Source organism: Xyrauchen texanus, chromosome 4, assembly GCF_025860055.1.
Source record: "Xyrauchen texanus isolate HMW12.3.18 chromosome 4, RBS_HiC_50CHRs, whole genome shotgun sequence".
In the NCBI taxonomy this organism is placed as follows: Eukaryota; Metazoa; Chordata; class Actinopteri; order Cypriniformes; family Catostomidae; genus Xyrauchen; species Xyrauchen texanus.
This window is the reverse complement of record NC_068279.1, coordinates 52,971,325-52,979,421: the sequence shown is the minus strand read 5'-3', so window position 1 is coordinate 52,979,421 and position 8,097 is coordinate 52,971,325.

Sequence of the window (8,097 nt, the reverse complement as noted above, 5' to 3'; positions counted from 1 at the left end):
TCTGTTGAGACATTCAGATGGTAGAGTCAGAATTTGGCATAAACAGAATGAGAATATGGATCCATCATGCCTTGTTACCACTGTGCAGGCTGGTGGTGGTGGTGTAATGGTGTGGGGGATGTTTTCTTGGCACACTTTAGGCCCCTTAGTTCCAATTGGGCATCGTTTAAATGCCACGGCCTACCTGAGCATTGTTTTTGACCGTGTCCATCCCTTTATGGCCACCATGTACCCATCCTCTGATGGTTACTTCCAGCAGGATAATGCACCATGTCACAAAGCTCGAATCATTTCAAATTGATTTCTTGAACATGACAATGAGTTCACTGTACTAAAATGGCCCCCACAGTCACCAGATCTCAACACAATAGAGCATCTTTGGGATGTGGTGGAACGGGAGCTTCGTGCCCTGGATGTGCATCCCACAAATCTCCATCAACTGCAAGATTCTATCAATATGGGCCAACATTTCTAAAGAATGCTTTCAGCACCTTGTTGAATCAATGCCACGTAGAATTAAGGCAGTTCTGAAGGCAAAAGGGGGTCAAACACAGTATTAGTATGGTGTTCCTAATAATCATTTAGGTGAGTGTATATAAAAACTTTATACTTTATATAAAGTTGAGGAAGTTTGGAATGAACCACCACATCCACACACAGATCTACACCAGCACTGTAGAGAGCATCCTGACTGGCTGCATCACCGCCTTGTACGGCAGTAGCACCGCTCACTACCGCAAAGACCTGCAAAGGGAGGTGCGAACTGCCAGAAACAACATCGGAGGTGAGCTTCCCTCCCTCCAGGACAGGTGGTGTGTGAAAAAAGCTCGGAGGATCATCAGAGACTCCAGCCACCCGAGTCATGGGCTGTTCTCACTTTTACAATCAGGTAGGTGGTACCGAAGCATCAGGACCCGCACCAGCCGATTACATGACAGTTTCTTCCTCCAAGCAATCAGACTGCTGAACACTTGATCTCTCATGATCAATATTCACTAGCACTGCACTTTATGAATCTATTATCTCACACTGGACTGTAATGATTATATTCTCCACAATAGAATGCACAATATACAGCATATATATATATATATATATATATATATATATACTTTTTATTTTTAATTTTTATTGTAGCACTCTATATTGTGTGTACTGTTTACTGTACATTGTATATTATATTATGTTGTGTAATTATTAGGGCTGTCCAGTTAATGCGTTAATAACACGCGATTAATTATACAAAAATTAACGCATTTAATTGCATGCTTGTAGTACCACCTGTATACTCCAGAGTAAGTGAAATTTCAACTGTGTGAGCAACACACAGTTTATACAGGGAAGAAAACAACACAGATATGCGTTAATAAGGGTTCAAATGCGAACTAAGGGATCTCAATATGGGTTTAAAGATTGAGTATTAAACTATATTTAACTTGACACAGTGACCTAAACATTTTATTTTTATGACGCAACACACCCGAGACGCGACACAAGCATGTCTGACACAGGTTGTATGGTAGGGTGACTCCCGAAATTGGAAGCTTTGTCCCGCATCCCACAAGTCATAAGCAGTGTCCTGCATTTCAATTTTGTCTGTATAATTTTTTATCTTTATTATTATTTCTGCATCATTTTATTTCATCGTCCTTTAATTACGAAATCACTATAAAAAAAAGTTTATAAGAAAACACTGAACATGCACAGCACAGCCTTTTTTTATTGCCAGAGTGGGAAAACACTGGAAAAAAAACTGCAACAGAAAAATTGGTCTATCCGGAGCTCCCAAGAAGAAAAGGTGTCTTTGTTCGTATAATAAATAATTGGAGAAAATATATACATGGTTAAAACCAGTTACAGGTGACCCTAAAAAAGGAGAGTGCAAGGTATACCACCAAAGTTTCACGGACAGCTCTGCTGAAGCATTTCAGTGCCCCAAACATGACAGCTCTGATATCTTTGGCTTTGAGCATTCCTGTCACCAACACGTTCGTGGAGAGGGTGTTTTCACTGATGACCGCTGCGTAGACAGAGACAAGGAACTGAGCATCTATGGACCTCATCAAAAGTGAACTCCTGGTGAAAGTGAACACCTACATCTGCCAGGAGTTCTACAGTCATAATGAATGAGAAGGCCCTACTCGAAGCAGCCAGATGAGACAAAAAAATTACATTCAAGATGCACTAAATCCGGTAAGAACGCATTTAATCTTTCTAATATTTAATAATGGAATGCTTATTTGGAAATGTGCATTTTAACGATTAGATTATTATTTTCACTTCATTATATTTACGAGTATGTCTGTGCTGTTAAAATTAGTTTGTATCATAGACCTTATGCCAAACTGAGTGACATTCAAAGCACCGTCATTAACATTTAACATCACTGCAAAAATACGTCTAATATAAAATCAATATTTATTCACCTAGTACAATAATAGTAAGTTATCTCTAAGCCATAAAATGCTGATTCCGCACATCCTGCCCCTAATCCGGCTAATCAAGCCTCAGAGAGGAATAAAGGCCGACTGGAAGCTGTAGTGCAAGAGAGATTTACAGACAGCTGTCCGACATCTTTGTGTGTGTTTGTCTTTTTGGTTAAGTTCTTCATTAAACCATTATTTATATCGTAAAGCTTGTTCTCGCCTCCTACTTTCCCTTTAACCCTTTTACACTGGTGTCCATAAATCTCTCTCTCTATCTCACACTACAGCTTCCAGTTGGCCTTTATCCCTCTCTGAGGCTTGATTAGCCTGATTAGGGGCCGGTTGTTTGGAATCACAACCCGGCCCCACCCTCCACCCTGTCACAGGGGGCCATCTCTACCACAGCTTATTATTAGGGCCACACAGCATCAGGCGGTGCCTCTCTGTTTCATCTCTGAAGCCAAGCGAAGCCAGGCTTGGTTAGTACTTGGATGGGAGACAGCATTTTATGACAAAAGGCTCAAAAAGCACAAATGGGCCATCTCCACCTCAGCCTTAAATTAGAGCCACGCACCAAAAGCGACCGTGTCACTTTAGAAGACATTAATTTAACAGATGGATGACATATTCTGTCTGTCTGTGATTTTTGGAGCTTTAAAAGGGAAATCGCCATTCACTTGCATTTTAAGAAACTACTGAACAAAGATATTTTAAAATTTTTCTTCAAATGTGTTCTAGTCATGAGGGTAATAGTAACAGAGAGTAAATAATAAGAGAATTTTCATTTTAGGGTGAACTATACTTTTAAGCCACTAATAAACTAATAATATATTTATGACACTTTTACTTATTTTTGCCATTAAAAAACATGATGTAGGTAGTCCTAATTATTAAAAGATTACAAGCTAATTCATCAACACCTCTGTAGAGAGCGAGGCTGGGAGAGGAAGAACTTTAAAGATTGACACCTGTGAGAAATAACCTCTAACGGCTGTTTTGTGTTGCAGTGAGAGCTAGAAAGGGATAAATGGCCAGTTCAAACTGCCAGAGGAGAGAGAGACGCATGCAGCCATATTTATTTGTGGATTCATTTATGCTATGCTGAAAAGAAAACTGTGTTGGTATACTGAAAAGTATAAATAAAGATTTACTTTTTATAGAAAGATTGTTTGCCCAGCTCCCACTTCCTCTAGCACAAGAAAGCCAGTGAATTGTCACAGTGGTGCCAAAACAAAGGAATTTGGAGGAAGTTACGCTGTCACCCTCACCCTTCGCTGATCTGAATAAAAACCCTCACCAGTATCCATCAAACGCAACATCAAGCAGGTTCTGCTTGAGCTGTGCCAGGAACAGCACAGTGATTCTAGGTCATACTTCAAGCTCTATAAGAGGACCGGCAGGTGCTACAGAGCTTGATACCTCAGGGGGCTTCCACTGGCGCAACCTCGGCCGCCGCCCCCACCATAATCCACTTTACGCTCACCAAGTTGGGGCCAGAGGATTGCCGGGAGACTTCCGTGGAGCTGTTTGAGCATGCGGCGGAAGCAGTGGGATGGCCAGAGTCCCAGTGATTAGTCCGCCTGCTGCCGCTGCTGTCGGGAGAAGCGCGACTGGCAGCCTAACAACTACCCATCGCCAACCTCCAAGGGTATCAAAACTTGAAACGAACCATCTTGCAACAGGTTGGCCACAGTGCAAAGCAGCACCCCCTGTGCTTCTGCTCTCCAACACTTGGCGAGCTCAGCTGCCCGTTTGCCTTTGGCCAACAGCTCGGTGACTCCTGCCGGCAGTGGCTGCTGGCAGCAGAACGCGAGGCTGCAGTCATAGTCGACCTGGTGGTGCTGGAGCAGCTGATCAAATGACTACCGAAAGGAATGGTGGAATTGGTCCAGTGCCACCACCCAGTGTCTCTAGATGAGGCGATCCAGCTGGCAGAGGACAATATAGTGGTGTATTCAGGGGCCGGTGAGCCCTCTTCTTCTCTCTCTCTCTCTCTCTCTCTCTCCCTCACCTCCCTCCCCCTCTCCTTCCCCTCATCCATTTCCTATTCCTCAGAAACAGGGAAGTCCCACACCAAAACTGGTTCCCCCGGTCCCGTGGGCCGTTTAACCTGCCGGTTTCCGATATCCCTCTCCTCTTTCCCCGACAGGCTGGTGAATAGAGGATTCCCGGCAGGGGATTTCCCTCTGGAGCAGATATGAGATGAGACCCTTTGGCACACTTTTGATCAAGTGAAAGTGATTGATGGTCAATGCCTCCAGCCAGACATTGCACCCGCATATCCGTATTTTGCAATTATCAAGGATCGGTTGTATCAAGTGATGCAGGACACTCTTTTTTAATACCATGGAGCCATCTGGAAATGTTATTCCAGACAGCGGATGGCAGGTCACTTAGGGGAGAAAAAGACATTGAACCATCTAATGTCCCGTTTCTGTTGGCCGGGCATTTGTGGGGATGTTCGCAGGTGGTGTGCAGCAGTCCGAGAATGTCAGCTGGTAAATCCACCGGCCACCCCAAGAGTGCCTTTGCTCCCCCTTCCATTAATTGAGGTACCCTTCAAAAGAATTGGTATGGACCTTGCCTGACCATTAGAACGGACAGCACGTGGACATCGATTTGTATTTGTTCTGATGGACAATGCGATATCCAGAAGCTGTGCCTCTGCGCAACATTTCAGTGTGAAGAGTTGCAGAGGCACTCTTCAGAATTATCTCCCGAGTGAGGATTCCAAAAGAAATCCTCACTGATAAGGGCACTACATTTATGCCACTTACATTACACGAACTGTAGAAATGATTAAGGATTAAATCGATTCGGACCTGCGTATACCACACACAAATGGACGGCTTGGTCAAACAATTTAATCAGATCCTAAAGAATATGATTCATAAATTAATTCATGAAGACGCACAAAATTGGGACAAGTGGCTTAAGCCCCTATTATTTGCAGTGTGAGAGGTCCCCCAAGCCTCCACAGGATTCTCCCCATATGAATTGTTGAATGCATGTCAACCGAATGGCGTCCTACTGGAAAATTGGGAGGAGGGACCTTCCAATAGCAAAAACTAAATTCAATACATTCTTGACCTGAGAGAAAAACTCTACACATTGGGACAACGAACACAGGAGAATTTGCAACAGGTCCCAAAACTTGCTACCCAAATCAAGCTCTAAATTACTCGCCAAGTGGCAAGTACCCTTTGGGGTCACACGGCGAGTTGGGGAAATCGATTATGAAGTGAAATGAATGAATTGAGGTGGAGCACATCAGATTTACCACCTAAACCTCCTACAACTGCAAAGAGAGGCGGTTCCCATGACTTTGGCAAAGGTGGTTACAGAGAGTTGGCAGGTTGCATGGAGAATACTCCTTGCACGGATTGGTGCGGATGCCTCAGATTTGTGAGCTGTTGGATCAGTTACGCGGGGCTCACTTTTATTTGACACTGGATTTAATGAAGGGATATTGGCAGATCCCCTTAACGCCCATGTCCTGTGAAAACACGGCACTTCCACATCATTCGGATTACACCAATTCGTGACACATCTGTTAGGTTTGTTCATGGACAGGAACCTCAGACCGCACACTGCTTACGCCACTGCCTATGTGGATGATATCACTATTTTCAGTAAGGATTTGCAGCGGCACCTGCGGCATCTGAGGGCTGTCCTGAGGTCGATGAGATGGGCGGGACTCACAGCAAAATTGCGCAGTTGGGTGGGTGGAAGTACAGTGTCTGGGCTTCCACTTGGGTCATGGGCAGGTGCGGCCTCAAATTGATAAGACCGCAGGGATTGCAGCCTGTCCAAGAAATAAGACCAAAAAGGAGGTGAGACAGTTCCTGGAGCTGGCTGGCTATTGTAGGTTTGTGCTATTTGACTGTCACCAGGCCACTGACTGATCTGATTAAAAAGTGTGCACCAGATCTGGTATGGAGCCATGTCAGCAGACGTTCATGATGGTGAAGTTTTCACTCTCCTGACTTCACTCTAACTTTTATCTTTCAGACGGATGGATCGGACAGAGGGGTGGGAGCGGTACTGTACCAGATGGTGATGTTGTGGCAAAAACAATAATTAAACAAATATGCATCAAGATAAGAGACACCGGGATCCAAATTATATTTTAAAAGATAGTTTATTCTTTTAAAAGAGGTTTGTTCACAAAAATATCACGACAGCTACCTCGCAATAGGAACAAGACCCAACTCACACAGAAAACACATGGCCTATTTATACCCCCCGTCCTCAAAGTCCCTTCTTCCGTAATTTTCCACTCAGTCCCAGTAAAACCCGGTCTAGCTAGTTTTTAGAAATACTAATGGCTCTTCTAAGCCCTCTGGGTTTACGATCTTTACATCTGTGAGGTCATAAACAGGCCATATAAACGCTATCTTGTCCTGAAGACAGTGGTCCTTTGTTGAGCTTCACTGAGTTTCACACCCGTGAAACTCAACAAAAGGCTTTATTTATGGCTAAATAATCCCTCTGTCTTTCCCGTACTCATTTTGAGGAGTTCAAAAGGCTTTTTCCCTTGACCATCTGTTTTACTGTGTGTGTGTGTGTCTCTGTGCCTGCCAGGTGAAAAAGAAAATACTTAGAGGAGAGAAATTGAATCGAAAGAAAATCCAAATAATGCCTTAAAGAAAGTAAAATATAAATTGTCCACAACAATCCCTCCTCTTTATCATTCTCTGATAAACGATTTGGTTTTCATTAACATTAGTTTTGACTAAAAATAAAATATAACAAAATAAGAATAAAACATTACTCAACATCAAACCCATAAATGGTTACAATCATTTCAAGTCTTTACATCACAGTTATACTCTTCATGTCTGATTTTTGTATACCTGATCACTCTACTTGAACATAGTTATTGCTTTTCCTGGCTGAGAATCAGATCCTCAGTCATCTCAGACATAGTTTAAAGAATCACTCTCGTCACTCTCATAATCATCACATTTGTGATAAACGGTCAGTTTTACTGCTTGTATGGACGTCCCAGCCCTGACCAATCTCTGTACTGAGTTGGAAATACATCTCAAAATGCATGGCAAGCAGAACAGAATCAGAATTCCTAACACTGCAATTGGCAAAACAGTTTGAATTACCCAGTACATCCATCCTCCCCACAAAGACATAATCCACCCGACCACTGGTTGTCAGTCCTTTCATGTTCTTTTATGGCCTCTCTCATGTGTTCAATTATGTTGGTTATATTATCACTGTAATCAGGAATGTTAAAACAACAAGACACCCTCAGCATTTTACAGACTCCGGCCCTTTCTGCCGTAAGTGTATCAAGAACTAACCGGTTCTGAATGACTGTGTCCCTCAGTTGCCTCATTTCATCACTTATCAATGTCTAAGCATTTTCTGTGCTATTGGCTATTGCTAATACCGTCCATGCTAACCCATTAATCTTGTTAATCGTTACCGCTGTACCCACCCCTAAGAAAATTGACCAACCTATATTTGCTCCCGGTGTTGTCCACGGATCAGTTAGTACGTACCCCTCATAATGATTTGGCAGAGCCCCAGGCAGAATCTTAATATCTCGTCTCTCCCTCTTACCTACTTTGCTTGGCAAATACACAGAAGTCCCCACATTCATCAAAGCTGGATAACAGCAACCTGACCAGTCTTTTGTTGGCAACCGGTGATA